At 38.7% G+C, this 21709-nt stretch overlaps 1 long non-coding RNA gene across 1 annotated transcript; it reads left to right on the top strand.

The window, feature by feature from the left end:
• Positions 1-8455: 8455 nt before the first annotated feature.
• Positions 8456-21576, top strand: LOC129549330 (uncharacterized). The gene is made up of 5 exons (XR_008684543.2): positions 8456-8665; positions 10978-11069; positions 13937-14061; positions 20508-20636; positions 21249-21576. It is a non-coding gene; the product is annotated as an uncharacterized LOC129549330 (long non-coding RNA).
• The last annotated feature ends 133 nt before the right edge of the window (positions 21577-21709 follow it).

Here is a 21709-nt window from a genome sequence, read left to right as displayed (position 1 = left end):
TCTGAAGGTCTGGCATGAAGAATGTCATCTTTCAAATGACATTTATATTCACAGGAAGAATATCATGGTTCGGGGACAGAAACTGATCAATGATGAAATCTGAAGATAAAGATGATCAGAGAGACAGAAAGATGCAGAGATAGAGAAAAGAATTAAGCATGGGAAAAAATGGCTTCTAGATTCCTAATTGTGTCCCAGTAGCAACACATATGGAGAAGGAAATGGCAACCCACTCCAGTGTTCTTGCTTGGAGAATCCCAGGGACAGGGGAGCCGGGTGGGCTTCCGTCTATGGGGTCACACAGAGTCTGACACGACTGAAGTGACTTAGCAGCAGCAGCAGCAACACATAATTTGACCATTAAAATATAATTTTAAAAAAAGGCTTAGAAAAAGCAGTGTGGACAAATGCAATTTTATAGAACATAATTTTGCTGAAAGCAATTTAGTTAAAAGCAAGTTGGTCAGCAGGTCATTTTGGCTGAAATGATGATGGGCTTTAAATGAGAATTCCTAGACACTGCTTTTTTTTTTTTTAATAGTATTAGTTATATTTGGTGCACCTTGGGACATTTTGCAGACCTTCATACATCTTTACATGTTCTTTTCCACTGATAAGTATTTTTCTACTTTTTTGTCTTTTAATATTTAATATCATTTCAGTCATGTTCTTTCATATTTAACCAATCAATTCACCTTAGTCTCAATCTTTTTGTTTTCATATTTCAAATTCATAATAAAATTATTTCTGCACACTCTGTTTAAGCTATGAAGATGTTGGAATAAAGTAAATATCATTTGGTAAATTGCCTGAATAAATTATTGTAGGTTACAAAATAATGGTATGATCCCAATTTTGCTAACAACTGAGATACAAATATTTAAATAATACATGATAAACATACTTTGTATTTAGAAAGCAATTTGTACCGATAATTAAAAGGTTAATAGATAGTTTGGATAGGTAAGATTATATAGCTTTGTGCTCCCTTTATATTTTTCTATTTTAGAATCTTAAAAACTTATATTTTTGAAATAGAAAAATTATGTCTTTCTATTTTAAAATAAAACATACATTTCTCTTTAAATATGGAAAAACAGGAAAAGAAGCCAATAATGAATCATTAATTTAAAAAGAACTGAAATTTGAAGGATAGAATTTTTCTACTTGAAAATAACAGTTTAAAGACAGTCATGTCTATTCTGTATGTCTATTCTGTTTATCTGACTCTGTTTTCCTTTTTGTACAAGGGGAAAAAACATTAAGCAGTCTTTTTTTTTTTTTTTTAAAGTAAGCCACTTTTGTTTGCTATTTGAGTTAATCTAATGTAAGTAAAGAATCTGCCTGCCAGTGCAGGAGACATGAGTTCAATCCCTGGGTTGAGAAGATCCCCTGGAGGAGGAAATGGCAACCCACTCCAGTATTTTTGCTTGGGATATCCCATGGACAGAGGAGCCTGGTGGGCTACAGTCCATGGGGTCACAGAAGATTCAGAGATGGCTGAGTGACCGAACAACAAGAACATTTCTCCATGAAAGCTGAAAGAGTGGGCATTATCTAAGGATGGATTAGAAATATAGGTAAAAAATAATGAAATAAGCAGATAATTCCTAATAATTGCTATTCAAAATTAGAGAAAGATTTTGCTTAGAAAACTAACATACAGGAGAAATTCAAACTTCTAGCAACATGAAACAAAATAGCCTAAATAAATTATGGTAAGGTAAAAAAACAATGCTATATAAATTTTACTGACAAAACATCAATATTTATATATGATATAATACAGACTGCATTTTAGAAAATGATCTCTATAATATTACAAAGGTCAATAGGTGGTTGCACAATATTTAACAAAATATTTAACAGAGTTCTTATATGTATTAATTTTTGCACAAATTGTTGAGTTAAATAGCTTATTTTCAGCTAACCTGAATTCAGCCAAATTTAAGCAGTTTTTTCCTACCGGCTACATTTATTGATTATATCACACATCAGGCAGTCCTGGGATACTAGAAATCATAGCTAAAGTTTTAATCTAGAAAACAAATCCTCCACAATCTGATAGAGCTAATCGAACTGGGAAAAGACAGAGTACATGGGCATGAGAATTGACTAAGGGACATATTGAGAAACATGTAACTGAATTTAAAGGAATCTTCTGGATGTGTTCTGTAGATTGAAGGACAACGTATGTAATTTCTAGGCCTTTATTTCCCTTAGGGAAAATATAATGTCCAAGTATCTTTAGTACATACTTGCTCACTTCTGTTATAGGAGGCATCTATAAGGATACTCACACCAGGATGATCTAAAACATATTCATCAGTTCAGTTCAATCGCTCAGTTGTGTCCGACTCTTTGCGACCCCATGAATCACAGCACGCCAGGCCTCCATGTCCATCACGAACTTCCAGAGTTCACTCAAACTCATGTCCATCGAGTCGGTGATGCCATCCAGCCATCCCATTCTCTGTCGTCCCCTTCTCCTCCTGCCCCCAATCCCTCCCAGCATCAGAGTCTTTTCCAGTGAGTCAACTCTTTGCATGAGGTGCCCAAAGTATTGGAGTTTCAGCTTCAACATCAGTCCTTCCAATGAACACCCAGGATTGATCTCCTCTAGAATGGACTGGTTGGATCTCCTTGCAGTCCAAGGGACTCTCAAGAGTCTTCTCCAATACCACAGTTCAAAAGCATAAATTCTTCAGCGATCAGCTTTCTTCACAGTCCAACTTTCACATCCATACATGACCACTGGAAAAACCATAGCCTTGCCTAGATGGACCTTTATTGGCAAAGTAATGTCTCTGCTTTTTAATATGCTGTCTAGGTTGGTCATCACTTTCCTTCCAAGGAGTAAGCGTCTTTTAATTTCATGGCTGCAATCAGCATCTGCAGTGATTTTGGAACCCAAAAAAATAAAGTCTGACACTGTTGATGTAAATATTATAAATTTGCATCAGTAAGTGAATGGTTAGATAATATCCTAAAGTATAAAAAAAAAACCCTACTCTGTGGCAGCTGAAAAAGCAATGTTTCCATTTTATATTTTTCAAATAAAACATGGAAACATTTTAAGACCTATTATTATGATAAAATAATTTTGCATAAATATTTATGATTCCATTTATATTGAAACAAAGTTATTCTAAATTATGTAACATTTTATCCATTTATGAATGAATCTGTTGTTGTTGTTCAGTCGCTAAGTCCTGTCCAATTCTTTGCAACCCCATGGACTGCAGCACTCCAGGCTCCTCTGTCCTCCACTATCTCCTGGAGTTTGCTCAGATTCATATCTATTGAGTTGGTGATACTATTTAACCATCTCATCCTTTGCCACCCCTTTCTTTTGCCTTCAGTCTTTCCCAGCATCACGGTCATTTCCAGTGAGTTGGCTCTTTGCATCAGGTGGCCAAAGTATTGGAGCTTCAACAACAGTCCTTCCAATGAATCCATCTATGTAAATGCATAAGAAAATATTCTAAAGTTACAAAGTACACTGCTTTTATTCCTTCTGGGGAGAGAAATGAGATTGGTAGCAATAGTGGAGGGTTTGGAATTTTACCAAATATATTTCAGTATTGTTTGCATTGACTCTAAATAAATATATTTTTGTATTGCTAGCAGATGTAGCAAGTACAGAAGACTTGAGTAGCTCAAATAAATGAACTAAATGGAAGAGCATTAAATCTTTTACATATTTTAAATAAGTTAACATCTAATTGAGTCTTCGAAGTGTTACCTCCTCTGAAAGATATAACCTCCCTACTCCCCCACAACACACGCCACAAGGAGGAAAAGGAGAAAATATCATTTATTGAAAATCTACGACATGTTCAGAAATTTCTAAAGCTTACAAAGATTTCCTTGCTACTAGAAACTATGTCCCTAAAATTCTTTAGGTTAAGGAACCTGCCTGCCACTGCAGGAGATGTAAGAGACGTGGGTTCGATCCCTGAGTTGGGAAGATCCCTGGAGGAGGGTATGGCAACCCACTCCAATATTGATGCCTGGAGAATCCTATGGACAGAGGAGTCTGGCGGGCTAGGTCCGTAGTGTTGCAAAGAGTCGGACACAACTGATGCAACTTAGTACATACACACAGGCTAAATATTAGGCTTCTCTGGTGGCTTGGACGGTAAAGAATCTGCCTGCAATTCAAGAGAGCCAGGTTCAATCCCTGAGCTGGGAAGATCCCCTGGAAAAGGGAATGGTTACTCCAGTATTCTTGCCTGCAGAATTCCATGGACAGAGGAACCTGGTGGGCTACAGTTCATGGGGTTGCAGAGAGTTGGACACAACTGAGCAACTAACACTTTTCAGGCTAAATATTACCATAGTATTTCCACATTTTAGACATGAATTGAAACATGTTAGAAGTTTCATTGAGTCAGAAAAAGAATTCTCATAAGCATTTCTTTTGTATGACTTTTCTCTTGAAAGTGTTGAGTGATGACCATTGCTAATGATTTAGGACGTTAATGGCTAGCTAGTTGGAGTTTTCTTTCAATGATGAATACATTTAAGTATCTCAGGTTGATGAATTCTTGTCTACATATGCAAGATGGATTAGGCAATTATCCAATAAATCAGAGTGATAAACCTATTACAGAGTAAAGATGGGGGTGAGCATTATTTCTATTTCTGAGATCGACGGCTTATATTAGTCAAATTTACTATCTTCTTAATTTTTCCTGGCACAGGATAACCAAACAAATACTTTTCTTAATGGGTCAGAGTCTTGCCTATAGAAAGCCCTCAGTGAATATTTGTTGCACAAAATTGAACTTGACATAGAGATGTTTTCAAAACATGCTATATTCACCTAAAATGCTATCATTTTGTCTATTTTATGTACTACTATATTTAATTTACTCTTTAAAAGATAAGAAATACATTTTTAATGAATTAGTCAACAATTTTTGAACCAGAAGATAGTAGAGAGTAACAAATCTATGGAGGAGGTTCTTGAATGGTTTGATTCAAAGTTGAACAATGAATGGACAACTAAAAAAAAAAATCCCTAGGCATCTTCTACACAAGCTCCTCAGAGACTCTGCAGTTTTGAGGGTGCCTGACTGGCTTTTGCATTGTTCACATTTTCCTCTATATCAGTGTTATACAGCTAATCATATGCATCTCAGATCTAAAGGGGGTATTCTTTTCTCCCAGCCTTTTCCAGGGTGCACCACTATACCATCCTTATCTTAAAGGGAAGAGAAAACCCAAAGTCTTCCCCAAATCAATGGGATTCATAAGAGATTTAACAGGGTTGCTGAATAGAAGGTTCAAGGTATTAAAGTCAATTTTATTTTTATATATTAGCAAATAATGCCTAGGATTTGCTAAATAAAAGATAGTACATACAAATGCAGCAAAAATGTGTCATAATAAAATTAAAAGCAATGTATGAGTCTCTTATGAAGAATAGAATATTAGCTGAAAGAAATCAAAACCAAAATAAATGAAAAATTAAACCATGTATATTGATAGGGAGAGCTCAGGATCATAAATCTGTCAGTTTTCCCCCAGATTGATCCACAGATTCTTGATACTGCCAGTAAAAGTTTCAAATGGTTCTTTGGAACCAATATGACTTAAATGTAACATTAAAATAGACAAAGAAAACAAGCAAACTGAACACAGTATCAGCCACACATTAAATCTGTAGCTAATAGAAGTGTAAAGAACATATAAAATTGAATATGAAAGCAAACAACCCAATAGAAAAATATGAAGTGTGAACAGGCAGTTCAGGATAGAGGACTCATTAATGGCTCAGTTCAGTTCAGTTCAGTGGCTCAGTTGTGAACGACTCTCCGCGACCCCATGAATCACAGCACGCCAGGCCTCCCTGTCCATCACCAACTCCCGGAGTTCACTCAAACTTATGTCCATCGAGTCGGTGATGCCATCCAGCCATCTCATTCTCTGTCGTCCCCTTCTCTTCCCTCCCCCAAATCCTTCCCAGCATCAGAGTCTTTTCCAGTGAGTCAACTCTTCGCATGAGGTGGCCAGAGTATTGGAGTTTGAGCTTTAGCATCAGTCCTTCCAATGAACACCCAGGATTGATCTCCTTTAGAATGGACTGGTTGGATCTCCTTGCAGTCCAAGGGACTCTCAAGAGTCTTCTCCAGCACCACAGTTCAAAAGCATCAATTCTTCGGTGATCAGCTTTCTTCACAGTCCAACTCTCACATCCATACATGACCACGGGAAAAACCATAGCCTTGACTAGACGGACCTTTGTTGGCAAAGTAACGTCTTTGCTTTTTAATATACTATCTAGGTTGGTCATAACTTTCCTTCCAAGGAGTAAGCGTCTTTTAATTTCATGGCTGCAATCAGCATCTGCAGTGATTTTGGAGCCCCAAAAAACAAAGTCTGACACTGTTTCCAAATAAATTAATGGCTAATAGGATACAAAAATATGTTACTTAGGAATCAGATGAATAATGATAAAATTACAATTAGTTGCCATTTGACACCCAACCTTCTGGAATAATTTTTAAATCTAAGATTATAGGTGTTCAGAAGATTAGATTCTCATTAATCTTGTTAATCTCATTAACCAGTAGTTCTATGGGAAAAATTTTGACTTTACCTAGTTAAAGTATATATGTATATTACCTGAAAACAGCAATTCCACTCTTTGGAATATACTTTAAAGAAATTTTTTGCTATATGTACCAGAAGGTATGTACAATAATGGTCATGGCTGTGTTTGTACAAAAGCAATAACCTGGAAGCAACTCTTTGTCTTCTAAGAACAGAATAAACACATTAGATTCCCAAATTTATGCATGCATCTCAAAAGGTTAATATTGAGCAATAAAAGAAAATCACATGAAAATCACACAAATCTCCACATATATTGTAGTGTGATTCCATCATTATAAAAGGGGAATTAGGACTAAACCAAATAGCATACTGTTTAGTGATATTAATATTTTTACATAACTATAAAAAATCAACAGAATAAAAAGGCTATTGATAATGTACAATGGTAGCTAAGTAGATATTTCTTACCGTTCTTTAAATATCATATATATTTTTGACATATATTTTAAAATAATATGAAATAATGTTAAAAAAATTAATGAAACTACAACATGAATTCTTTTGTTGGCAAGTTACACTTAGAGAGTTGAGAAGTTTTTTCCTCTCTGTATTTAATGTTTAACATTAAATATAGACTCACGAGGGCCTCCCTGGTGGCTCAGCTGGTAAAGAATCTGCCTGCAATGTGGGAGACATGGGTTTGATCCCTGGGTGGGAACATCCCCTAGAGAAGGGAATGGCTACCTGCTCCAATATTCTAGCCTGGGAAATTCTATGGACAGAGGAGCCTGGTGGGCTACAGTACATGGGATCACAAAGAGTTGAACATGACTGAGTGACTAACACACACACACACACACATAGACTCATGCAGTTTTGGTTGAATTACTTAAATATTGTGTTTTCAAGCTTCCTTGATTGCTTGTTGTTAAAAACTCACAAATTTCTATTTTTCTGTCATGTCAATGCTACATATTCGCACATTCCAAAAAACAGTGAATTACTGTTGGACTTACACTTGGCTTTCCTGTTTTAAAAAATATTTTCTTATTCAAAAAAAAGCATACCGTAGTGTAATACCAAGTCATTTTGGGCAGCTGAGAGGTGTGTGGTGGGTTAGTGGCTGGACTTCCTGGGAATGAGCAGATCCTAGCATATGTTAGGTGAAGATGCTGTTCACAGAGGAAACTTGTGAGATGTGTGGGTTCCCTGTTACTCCTTGAAACCGTGAGGAAGACCCGCGCCGGGTGGCCTGGGGTGGTGGGAGGTGGGACAGACAGCAGACCATCAGCCAGATGGACACTGCTCAGGATAAACTGAGCCACTGACTCCAGGCACCAGTCTGGATGGGCCATTATCCCACCTGGTGTTACAATTCATCCAGCCAAGACGGAGGCTTCCTTGGTGGCTCAGACGGTAAAGCAACTGCCTATAATATGTGGGAGACCTGGGTTCAGTCCCTGAGGTGGGGAAGATCCCCTGGAGAAAGAAATGGCAACCCACTCCAGTACTCTTGCCTGGAAAATTCCATGGATGGAGAGACTGGATGCTATAGTCCATGGGGTCGCAAAGAGTCGGACACGACTGAGCGACTTCCCTAGTTCAAAGGGGAAGGACAAAGCTCAGTAACTAAAGAGCAGATTCTGAGATCTTTGAGGCTCAGTCCTTCTCCATGTGGAGAATCAGTGGGTGGGCAAAGCCTGGGTCATCGAACATCAGCAAGCTTATTTTTAAGTCATCATTATTATTTTTTTTCACTGTTACACAGCTGACTGGGAATCACAGCTTGGCAAAACAGCAGGTCACATATTGAGCTACAAGTAAAATATACTAATCTTTTTTTTTTTTTTTTTACTATTTTATAAAGAATTTCACAGCAGAAGAAATTACTATCACTGATTTGGAGGAAGAATGATAGAGGAAACACGTATGTTGTGGATTGACTAATCTTGACAGCTCTTTTAAAAGCAAGAAGAAAGCATTATCGCTGAGACAGCTTCAAGAACGTCTTTAGCATGTAAAGAAAGCATGCGAGAATTAATAGCAGCTGGGCTCAGACTTGGGAGAACCAAGGAATTACGAGAATAAAAAAGAAAAACAGGTAAGAAGTCTCTCCTATTTCATCTGAGAAGCTCGGAATGAAATACCTTCTCTTAGATGATGGGAGAGAGCAGTTTGATGCCGGCAGAAAATGGTACTAAGTGCTCGTTACTTTTAATTGGGCAATTTAAATACTCATGTGCATCAATGGAAGGAAGATTTAAATAGCAAGCTTCATTGCTATTTGCTCCTAAAAGAAACTGATCCCAACAGATTACTGCTTTTCTTTTAAGTCAACGTGGGGATGAACAGCAGTTTTGCAGTTTGAGAAGAGGGGCATGTGGGAAAACTGAAATGCGAATGAAACAACAGTTGGGCTTTCTTTTATTGTTTATTGGCGCTCTGGGAATCCTCTGCAGCTTTGTCTTTCATGGTTGCTTAATAAATAAAAATACAGTACACAGCCTACACATTTGGGGGGTGATTCACAGAATGGCACTAACTCACCTAAGGGACCCTGCCTGGCTTAGTCCAGGGAGCACATCTTCCGAGCATCTGGAACCACACTGGCAATTTCCCCACAGGCCACGGGCTTGAGTTGTTTTGCTAATCATTTACACAGAGCAGCTGAAATAATGTAGCCATCTGTATTCTTACACACTGAGACTGAGTAAAATGAATTTACAGTCTTGAAAGCGTTCCTCCTTGATATCCCTTCACACTGATTTTTATCCTTTTCAAACAACCGTGGAATCTGGGACGCACTGAACACTGCTCATTCAGGAAGCCCACTGCTCATCCAGGGAGCCCATCCATTCTCATTTGCTTTGCTGCCCACCACTCTGCCTTCTCAGTGTTGTCCCTGCAAACGACCATGGACACTTGAATATTGCTGGGCAAGCAGGCTCCAGAGTGAGGCTGCCTGACTTAAAATCTCCACTTTGTTATCTGCTGGTAATGGTAGGCAAATGACTTCGTGTCTTGGTGCCTAATTCCTCATCTTGACAATTTGTAAGGAAAAGAATATATTCTTTAAAAAAAAATTATTTATTTGGCCATCCCAGGTGTTAGTTGCAGCATGTGGGATCTAGTTTTCAAACCAGGGATCGAACCCTGGCTCCCTGTATTGGGAGCATAAAATCTTAGCCACTGCACCATCAGGAAAGTCCCAAGAATACATTCTCATAAGATCACATTGAGGAAGAAATGAACTCAGCAGGTTGCTTTGCATGTACCAAGTACTCAATAAGTGGTGGGTATAATTAGCAACATAGTTATTTTATTCCATCCGAAATGGAATCATTTACTTCTGGCAGGCAGGACTCCCTCAATCAGGATGAGTGTCAGCTATTAGTGACATAAAGAACTCGGAGGCCAAAGTGTTTCCCGGAGATGGGAGGTAATCTCCAGGGGAGGTGCAGAATATGGAAACTCTTTAGATGGCATTCACAATACCGTGATCATGGTAATGGTATATGAATGCCAGGTGATATTTAACTGAAACTAGAGTGGGAGAAAAACTGACAAAGGAAATTAAAGACAGGTGACTCAAATGCATGCATTACCTCAAAGGGCAACTTTAGGTAAAAGATACATTGATGTGTTTTAGGAACCTGGAGGTTTTGGTAGCAAAGGGTTGAAGGCAGCATGTCACAGGAGGAGAGGATTTCTGACTTTGGCAGAAAGGCAGTCAGTATTATACGAAGAAAAACAATTGAGTCATTAAGTTATTTGAGGTCAATGAGGAAAAATCACACAAGTAAAATATATTTTGCAAACAATATGTCTAAGAGTTCTAAAGGTGTCAGTTTATTTCTGGACATCAGCTAATGAAATGGCTGACAAGACAACTGGATTTTTTTTTGATGATGCTTTGAGAAAGATTGTTTATTTGATTGCTGGAAATTAAATTTGTTAATAGGAGATTTGCCTGGCTTGAAACATATAGGTTATTCTCTATCATTTTAAAAACGATTTTAGTTGAGTTTTACATACTAATAGAGATGTTAAATGAATATGTTCAACAATTACGTAGGCAGAGTTTTCTCTTCAATGTTGTTGCCTATCATTGTCATCATTATCCCTCCAGAATATTTATCTTTGTGCAAATTGCAGTTGTGAGACAGGAGAGGGACCCCCAAGAGAAACTGGTCTTTCCTTCCACTTTGGTGATCTAATTCCCAATATTTCACCTGCCCATTGGCTCTAATGCATCCAGGTAGAAAGTTATTTGATAGAATTAGGCTTTGCCCTTCTAAAAATGTAGAAGCTTCTTTAAAAATGCAGTTCACTAGGTGGGGAGCAGCAGTTGGCCAAACTAAGAACAGAAAGTGTAGTGAGTATTGATTTAAAAGAACACTTCCCTTTGGACAGGTAGAGCTACGGACGTGTTGAGGATGAGAAGCCAGCTCCAAAGGAAGAGAAAATAAAGAGCCATGGTGTTTTGAGCATGCATCCTGAGTGAAGTAAGACATGTATATATTCAATTTCTGACTTTGACATTTTCCAGTTGGGTAAATGGCCGTGGGGGAGTTAACTGAACAAACTAAGCTTCCTAGTTTTCCATATGAAAAATGAAGATTTCAGTTTTTGTTGTGAGCATCCTGAAATAAATACTTACCAAGTATCATTATTAAATAACTCATTGAGTTACTTATAACATGGCTTACTTTGCAAGAAGTACTATAGACAGCAATAGGCTGACAGAATGTGTGGCATGGATATAAATACTTTGATAACGTGAAGACAGTGGAAGGGAAATACAAATTCAAATTCGTAGCAGTAGTCAAATAACAGAAGACCACTGGAAGGCGCATATGCAGCCTTCATCCAGACCTGGAGTCTTCTAGACCCACTTCATGCTGCTTAGGGGTCTTGACTGGCTACATCCTGGCCCCGGTTAATGTGTGTTCTGCTTCCCTGGGCTATGCTGTCGCTTCTCAAGCTCTAGAGGACAAATGCGCTCACATTAGTATCTGGCTGGTTTTACATTTCTCCTGGAAACTGTTCTGAATTTTCTATTTGGTGTCAACAATTAAAAGTCAATTGGATTTGTTTCTCTTCATGCATTTGTTTCTGGTAAGGCCATGACTAGGCACATTTTAAGGCTTTTTCAATGAAAAAGCAAAGAAAACTTATAGAAGGAGATTCAAAGTCCACTTTAATTTTCTTCTAATCTTCTTGCCTTCTGCTAATCCTCTTCCTGCTTTTCCCCTCCCCTCTGCAGTTAACAAATCACTTATCAATTTACTTCTTAGTATCTTGAATGTTTTAAATGAGCAAACGTATTCTCCCAATCACAGTACTTGGATAACCAAATGTCCTTTTTATAGTCACATTAACCATAGCTTTGGATTTAATTGTACTGAAAATCCTGTCCCACTGAATTAAATATCACACTTCAATATCAAGCCTGCACTGAAAGCTCCGATCTTGAATTGGTGTAATTTTAACCTTCTGAGAGAACTGGTTGGAATGGAGTCTCCAACCAGCCAGTACATGCTTTGACTTTCAGAAACCTTCTTTGAAGGGCGTTTGATTACTTTCAGGGGTTAGAGCTGTCCTTTTGTCCTGACAAAGCTCACTTTTCCATTCTTGCTGCCAAAATTTTTGACCATTGTGGGATTTTCCAAACTATTGCTTGGAATTTAAATTAAAGGTCTTAGGCAATTTCAGCTTTACAATGCCATGTAACAGATAGAATGGAGGTTGAGACTGAATTCTGCCAGTGAGCAAGTTAGGTCAGATCTGCACAGCTATGGATGAATGTGGATAAAACTGAAACCTTTGGGTTTTTCCACTTCACTATTACTTTCTAAGTCCACAAAAAAGGCAGAATCTGTCTTCCTATTGCTGGGAGAAAAATTATTCTAGAATTTTTTAACAGCTTCGCAGATCCTCAGAGTTTTTAGGAAATACAGTGGATGTTTAATAAATTTGTGGGGACTTCCCAAATGCCCCAGTGGTAAAGAATTTGCCTGCTAATGCAGGAGATGAAGGTTCAATCCCTGGGTGGGGAAGATCCCCTGGAATAGGATATGGCAAACCACTCCAGTATTCTTGCCTGGAAAATTCCATGGACAGAGGAGCCTGGAGGGCTGCAGTCTATGGAATCTCAAAGAGTCAGACACGACTGGGTGACCGAGCATGCATGCACTTGAGTTTAAATATTGAATCACAGAATTTCCTTCTTAATATGTTGAGTGGAAGTAACTCTATAGGGTCAATCGAAACTTCCTTTATAAGTCTTGCTTCCTCAATGTCTCATCTCAAAATATTTTTCTACAGTTCTTTTCCCCCTGCTCAAAGGATGAGTTGACTGATGACTAGGAAAAGGTGGGAATGATTATAGAGGGTTTAATTACTTTTCTTCCTGCCCCATCCCCATTCCCCATAGCCCTGAGGAACATGAAGAGAATTGCTGGAGTTCATCCTCTGAAATCTGAAAAGCTACCGAAGGACTAAGGGGCCTGAATAGAGGAAATTACAAGTCAGAGAGCCCCTCTAATGAACAGAGGGCGGGGTGGAGTACGGAAGGGAGGCTCCGGAAAAACCTAATCACATGTAAAGTGGGCGCAGCTTTCTTCAAACTTCCAGACTCAGAGAATGAAACCTGCCCACCAAAGCAAAAAAGATTTTCCAGATCCCTCTTCCTACGCCCCAGTCCTTCCTGACCCAAACCTGGAAGAGCAAAAGTAGTGGCTTCTGAGAAAGGGAGGGGAAGGGATAGAGGGAAGAGGCTGGTCATTTCCCTTCCCTTAGCTGTATGGCAGAGGAAGAGGACTGAAGACCTATCTTTGAATGAAGATCAAAGTGTTGATTATTTCATGTAACTAAACATTTTGTTTGTTAAAAAATTTAGTTTGTATTTTGTGTCTTAAAAGTCACCACTAGATACTGCATTACCTAAGAATGTTCAGAAAATAATGAGGCTGCTTTTCTTTTCAGTTAATCTAAAAGTAGGATAAAATAGGATCCTAGGAAACCTAATGAAAATAAGAATTTGAATGCTTGCTTTGTGATAAGCATCTCACACTCATCAGGTTTGTTCACTGAAAGAGTTACATCTCCAGAGTTACATCAGGGAATCCGGAGATGCCAAGAATCCTAGAAATCTAGCCTTTCCATGAAATACTGGGAAAAGTATAGAAAATCCAAATCATTTGGAATAGTTTATGTTCAGGGATAAGTATTTGATCAGCTGGAGTACATTGGTTAACAATCAACAGCAGATAAGTAAGGCTAGGAGAGTTAGAAAAAGTATATCCTGAGGGTTGAATCTTCACTAGTTTATGCGGTATCTCAAATGATGTCATCTTTCATCTTTCGTCAGAAACACAGGTAAATCCTGCTGGAGACACACAAGGATTTTGTGGCATCTTGCTGCTGACTCTTAAACATGGTACAACTTCTTGGTGATATAGTTACTTGGATATTCAAGGTCACTTGACACACAAGGTAACAGGTCATATTAGAGTTCTTGAGCTCTGCTTTTATTTTTAAAATGTATTTATTTTTTAATTGAATGAGCTCTGCTTTTAAATTGTGTGCTGCTTTTTATGGACTATGCATTTAGCATCATTAAATCAGGAAGAAGTTTCTCACCTTAAAGCGTCACAAGTCTTCCCGTCTGTGATTGCAGTCCTTCCCCAAATCTCCAGTTCCATCACAAATTAGAGAAAAGGCGATTGTCACCATGTAGGCGGGTCAAAAATTATCTGAAGCATGTGTCACATGGGGTATCACTGACTTAAACAGGAAGATAAGGAATAAAAAGTATACTGGCATTTAAATTCATTTTTAAGTGAAAATAGCACTACTTTTGCATTGTAATGTTGACTAGGCAGTTGGAGATATTTGGAACTTGGAGAAAACAACTGTGTTTGAAATTAAGATTTAGAATTGGTCAACATAAATGTAATTTGAGTTGAAACTGTAAGAAAGATGCTCACTTTGAGTTAACCACAAGACGCCGTTGCCAAAGCTGGAGTTGTGAGACAAAACCAAGACAGAAAACCTCAAAGTTAAGAAAAAGAAAACTTTCTTTATTTTGATGACCTGAAATCTTAGGAACCCCTCCCAAAAAATCTTGTGAAGATTCATTAATTATGAATGATCAAGTAAGAACTTGATCATCATTAGCACATATATTGGTCTTTATATTACTTCTTTTTAAGTTAAAATTAAATAAAAGTATTTGAATAGTGATGGAATGGTTTCACATCTGGGGAAAAATTGTTAATTGTTCATAAACAGTAACTATACTTATAAATATATCTAATTTAGAGGATATCAAACATCTCTGTAAAATATTAGAATGTGAAAACCAGAAAATATTTCTATAATATTAACTTATCCCTGAGATAAAGTATTTACCCTCATAGTCTCAACTTTTCTAAAAGTAAATTTTATCCAGAAGCACTGAAATAATTTTAATGATCTAACTGCAAAAATCGGAAGCTTTTATAATATCCTTGCCCAGTTACAATTAGGCTTATATTTAATTTTTGAGAATGTATAATTAAGAAAAACATCCCAAAGTGGGTATCGCTCTTTCCTTCTCTCCCTTCTTCCTCCTCCTTCCAACCTTTCCATCAACAAATAGGTGCATATCTATGTTCAGTGTATTACAATAGGTGTTTTGGCTGATGACAGAGTAATATAAGACATATACAAAGATAATTATAACACAAGGGAGAATATTTTCTGGTTCATTAGATATGAATTATTGAATGGTGGTTATAAATGTTGAATGAACGAGTTCTCTGTTCATTTCTGATTGATTATGTTTTGGTAGTAATGTAAGACAAATCAGGATGGAATGATGGTTAATTTAAAAAAAATCACAATGCTATAATTTAAAAAAGGTACATAGGTATATTATGAAGCAAATAAGCTTGCTCTGCACTTCTGAATTTCATACCGATTTAGCTTCCTGAAGAATATTTACAGCACTGTAATTAGTTTTGAACGTTCAGATAATGTTATTGTCAGGCCATGCAGATTTAATTCATAGCGAGCTCTCAGAAGCGCGAAGTACATAAAATACAAGCTGTTGACTGTTAGTTTCGGTAAGTGCATTAGAGCAGTTTTTTAACAAGTGCTCTTTATTTTATTTATTTTGGCTGTCCTGGATCTTTGGTCCTGCACAGGCTTTTCTGATTGCAGTGAGCAGGGCTCCTCTCTAGTTGCTATGCACAGGCTTCCCTTGTTGCAGAGCACAGGCTTAGGGTGTGCGGGCTCCAGGCAGTGCGGCTTGTGGGCTCAGCGGTCGTGGCTGTCAGGCTGCACAGACTCAATAGCTGCTCTGCCTGGGCTTAGTTGCTCTGCGGCATCTGTATTCTCAACTGGCAGGTGGATTCTTTGCCGTTGAGCCACCAGGGGAGCCCAACAAGTGCTCTTTAGGTAATTCAGATTTTCAGGCTTGATTATGAACCCTTCTAGAGCATTTCTAGGCCAACTAAAATTTAAACAGAGCGATTTGTAGACCAGTATGTCAATAACATTTAGCTGGAACATGTCAAGGGAAAAAAACAAAAACATTTTCTGAGATTTTAAAGGTTAAAACATGGCTTATGATGCCCTAGTCATAACTGAAAAGAATTTCCTAAAGATTATGAATTCACTTAGCAGTGCACATGAATCTTAATTACATAATTACTTGGAGCAACCACTCTAATCCATCTTGTTCGTTTTACACTGTGGAAAGGAAACAAACTAATTATGGCTTTTCATTCAAGAAAAGTACAAACTGGTGCCACATTTACTGGGTTCATTCAGCCTAGTACACTCTGCCGCTTAGACAGGGAGGGAAAGAGTGGTCATTATGCTGCTTGCTGTAACATTGTTCTAAAACTGAACCAGCCCTCATGGAATGAGGCGTGATGATATTCTTCTACATTAGAAACTGGCAGCAAACAACATGTTGCCCAGGGAGCCACAGTCAAGGAGAATAACTTGAAATGGGCCAATTTTAACTGGGCGAAGGTGGATGTGCGGTAAAAGGAGAATGAAGGAACTGCCAGCACAAGATACAGACCAGCCTGATGACAAGTGAAACAATAGTGTGTTAACATTCGGGTGCAAGGCCCCATAAACAGACAAGGAGCATAATGGAGAGGAAATATTTGAACATGTACTTATGCTGGTTCACTCTGAAAAAGGGCAACTGTGCCTCTCCAAAGACTTTCAGTTGAACTGTAATGACCTGGTGTATGGTCCCTGAAACATATGCTTGGAAAGGATAGACAAATCGGGAGCAAAGGAGCCAAAGGCAACTATTAGAGTTTGAAGGTTTTAGAGCCTTGGAACCGTGGATACAGTCACGGATAATAGCATGGAGCCCAGGTGGCCCAAAGGGTTCACTCTGGTCTGAAACCCACCAGATGTGGTCTTGGAACAAGTTCATGCTGGATTACTGCCTCTGTGAGACAGCAGTGTAGGCAAAAAAAGACCTTGAAGTTATCAGGAAAGGTAGGGCTCAATTTGTGCCTGAAGTGAGAGGTAGGTACAAAAAGCCTGGAAGTGGGGTCACTGCCTTTTCCACGGTCATGGGCTCAGCTCCTATGTGAGTTATATGCATGGTAATGGCATTTTACAAACCTGACAAGTTTACAGGAAAAATACTGGGATTACTTCAATCATTTGATTAAGTATTATAGGGTAGTATGTATCAAATTTTATTTCTAGTTAGTAATACCATACTTTAAAACTACTATTTAATATAGATTTAGATTATAAAATCTAAAGTGGACCATCATGTGAGGGCATATATGTTGTTAATTTTACTCAATTACATATTTTATCTAAAAGCTGGTTTTCTGGATCAAACAATTAATTTCCATTATTTCTTACACATGTCATAAAAGAAAACCAGTACCCAATAAGTACTATGTGTGAAAGTGCAGTGTGCAGGTGATAGTTGCTTAGTTGTGTCCGACTCTTTGTGACCCCATGGACTATAGCCCGCCATGCTCTTCTGTCTATGGGATTCTCCAGGCAAGAATATTGGAGCGGGTTGTCATTCCCTTCTCCAGGGGATCTTCCCAACCCAGGGATTGAACCCAGGTCTCCCACATTGCAGGCAGATTCTTTACTGTCTAAGCCACCAAGGAAGCCCCAATATGTACTATATCATCTTTAAATGGTTGATTTTAGATTGATGAAGCTGTTTCTCTAATTATAAAATTCTCCCACAACTGTTTTCAATGTGTTTCACTCTTGGTTTAAGGTAGGGATAAAATGGCCACTATTTCCTTTCGAAATTTGGTATTTTTTGAATTTATACATTGCCAGTATTTGTCCTAGCATCACATGACAGTAATCAGTTAATATTACATTCAGAAATTCTCGGTGAGAACATTTATCATGAAATCTATTGATCATTATTAATTGGAATTCTATGACTTTCAATATAACCAACCCATATTGACTAACAAAAAAGAATCTGTTATACATATCTGTTGAAAGATAATTTTCTGTGTGTCTTTCATTTTTACATGTCTTATGATCAGAGGCACTCTATTTTGTGGTTCTTGTACTATGTTTTCAAGGATTTTTTTTTTAAATAGCAAACAGCCTTAGAAGATAGTCTCACTAAAACAAATGGCAGATGTGCTTATAATAATAATACTACCAAATTTATTATACTATTCCATAATAATACTATATCATATTGCATTATACTGTACCATATGGAGAAGGCAATGGCAACCCACTCCAGTATTCTTGCCTGGAGAATCCCAGGGACAGAGGAGACTAGTGGGCTGCCGTCTATGGGGTCACACAGAGCTGGACACGACTGAAGCGATTTAGCCACAGCAGCAGCAGCATACCATACTATGCTATATTATGTTCCTCTAGAACAAATGGTCAGGCATATTTACTGCCCGTTATAAAAGACTTGAATTCCTAAGCCCAGAGTTTCTCTCCTTTACTGCAATCCTTTAATACAGGTACAAGTGTCACCTGACCCTGTTTGAATCAACCCTTTGGGAATTAGGCTTGTGGAGCAGGAAAATGCTGATATTCTGGCCACTGCTATTTCTTGAATAACAATGTTGTTTGTCACTGACTTTTGACAGAATCCATGAAACTTCGATGAGCTACTTAATTTGCTTCTAGTCAGGATAAAATCTCTGACCCTTCATTGTTCTTGACAACATCATGAAAAAGACAAAGAATAATGGGACTTCTTTAGACACTTTCGCTCTATGCACGCTTTGTGGATTTCCACCTGTGATATAAATGTGTGTGTTAGTTACTCAGTCATGTCTGACTTTATGCGACCCCATGGACTATAGCTCACCAGGCTTCTCTGTTCATGGAATTCTCCAAGCAAGAATACAGGAGTAGGTTGCCATTACCTTCTCCAGGGGGTCTTCCCTACCCAGGGATCCAACCTGGGTCTCCTACGTTGCAGACAGATTCTTTACTGTCTGAGCCACCAGGGATATAAATGTGGGTGAAAGTGAAAGTTGCTCAGTCATGTCTGACTCTTTGCGACCCCATGGACTATACGGTCCATGGGATTCTCCAGGCCAGAATACTGGAGTGGGTAGCCGTTCCCCTCTCCAGGGGATCTTCCCAACTCAGGGATCGAACTCAGGTCCCCTGCATTGCAGGTGGATTCTTTACCAGCTGAGCCACCAGGTAAGCCCATAAATGTGGGTACGTGCATTAAATTAATGTGATTTCCTTAGTTGGTCATAGTTTCCTTAGCGTGTGTGTGTGTTTATAAGATAACAGGCTCCTGACAGTTGTTGCAAGGATTCAGGAGCTTAGCTTTTAAAGACAGCTGGTTGATATCCCCCTCCACTACCTTGGCTAAGAAAAATCAGAGAATCTACCAGGTAGAAAGAATATATAACATTTTAACTTAAGGTCTATAGAATATTGAGGGTTTTGAAATAAAATTTGACAGATCTCTGAACTAATCTATAAAATGAATTGAAGGCAGTTTATTTAATGAACCAGGTCAGACTCTCTCCAATTCTCTTTGTCTAGAGTGAGCCTGGTGGGTGCAATATAGGCGGTATGACTTCCAAAAAGGGGGGATTAGCCCCAAACACATGGTGGGCTCCCAGAAGCTCTGTGAAAAAGCCCTCCTGAAATAACGCTTCCATTTGCTCTCAGATGCCTGAAATTCTTTATCACCGAAAGGAAATCCCTTCATCCAATGTTTGTAGTAAAGGATTAAAATGCACCCACACGGGGAAAGGTGACTCCACTGTGGCATACATGAATAATAGATGTCCTAAAAGCAGGCTTTCCGTCTGAAACTGGTAGAAGGGCTTAACTTTACAGAGAAGAGAGAAAAGAGGTCATAATGATTTTATTAAGATAATTGTCAGTAACCTTATCCAGGCTGGCAAGTAGATTTGGTCTTGCCTGCAAACTCTATAACTGTCAGTGGCTTCCCAGTGGGCTGCTCATGAAGAACTCGAGGGCACAGCCAGGTTTAGTAAAATTCTGTTGTCAGCTAGTCATGGCGACCAAAAGTATGGCAGGAGACCTGACACACATGCTAGATTTTTGGTATCTCTGACCTAAATTTTTAGTTGTAAATGGCTTTCCAAGAGAAAATGTGTCCATTTAGGATATAATAACATCTATCCGCCAGGAACTGATGTTAAAAATTGATGAAAATTCTTCATTACTTCATTTTTAAGTCCCCCTACCACAGCACACACATTGTATTTACTTTTGAGTTTAATACCCAGGTTTCAGCTAAACCAGAAGGTCAGGTGAAGTGAAAGTCGCTCAGTTGTATCTGACTTTTTGCGAACCCACGGACTATACAGTCCATGGAATTCTTCAGACCGGAATACTGGAGTGGGTAGCCTTTCCCTTCTCCAGGGGATCTTCCCAACCCAGGGATTGAATGTAGGTCTCTCGCATTGCAGGTGGATTCTTTACTAGCTGAGCCACAAGGGAAGCCCAAGAATACTATAGTGGGTAGCCTATCCCTTCTCCAGTGGATCTTCCCAACCCAGGAATGAACCAGGATCTTCTGCATTTCAGGCAGATATCAGGTAATGGATACATTATGGTGCATCAAATAGGCCAGCAAGAATCTATTGGTGACTGATTAAACTTCCTAGCTCTAAGGCTGTTAGAAATATTTTGCCACAAGTGACAGAAATTCAACTTTAACCAGCTTAACCCAAAATCAATCCTTGGTGTTCATTGGAAGGACTGATGCGAAAGCTGAAATTGCAATACTTTGGCCACCTCATGCAAAGAGTTGACTCACTAAAAAGACTCTGATGCTGGGAGGGATTGGGGGCGGGAGGAGAAGGGGATGACAGAAATGAGATGGCTGGATGGCATTACCGACTCGATGGAGATGAGTTTGGGTGTCCTCCGGGAGTTGGTGATGGACTGGGAGGCCTGGCGTGCTGTGATTCATGGGGTTGCAAAGAGTCAGACATGACTGAGTGACTGAACTGAACTGAACCCAGAAGAGGGAATCAATGGCTTCCATTACCAAGGGCTGGGTTGTGGCCTGGGAGAGTGCTCAAATTGTGGTTTGGAATACCATCAGGATGCCCTCAGTTTATCACTGCTGCCACTTTTCATAAACAGACATCCTCTGTGACACTGGCACCAACATAATCAGTGACTTTGGTTTTCCCATTAAACAGAAAGGGGATCTCGTTTCTTAGTCCCAACTAGAGAAAAAGATAAACGGTGACAAAGGACCAAAGACTTCGGACAGTGTCGCAGTTACTATTGCGTTTATTTGGATCAAGCATGTCCCTGAGGCCAGGAAGGTGTGTCTGCAAGATTACATCAGTTCCCTCTGAACCACAAAGTTAAAAGAAAATCTTTCCCAGAAAGTGGGAGAGTTCTGCTCCTCCTACTGATTCAACTCCTGACCAGTCAGAACCAGGTAAGTATCTTATTGATTCCTGGGTCCCATGGACAATTTTGATCAGAGATGTAAATCTTATCTGAAAGAGTTTGTCTCATTTCTATAAAACAAAAAGCAGCACGCCAATTTTCTTAAGAAAAACTTTAATAGTTTCTGTCCAATTCAGAGGAGTGTATCATTGTTTTTCAGCAAAGCCTAAAGGGTTTTTAACCACTCTTGTTTTCTACCTGT

This window comes from Moschus berezovskii, chromosome 26, assembly GCF_049115385.1.
Source record: "Moschus berezovskii isolate FMDL1 chromosome 26, NW_MosBer_1.0, whole genome shotgun sequence".
Taxonomy (NCBI): Eukaryota; Metazoa; Chordata; class Mammalia; order Artiodactyla; family Moschidae; genus Moschus; species Moschus berezovskii.
Note: the sequence above shows the minus strand (reverse complement) of the source record. Positions and strands in the feature narration are given on the sequence as shown.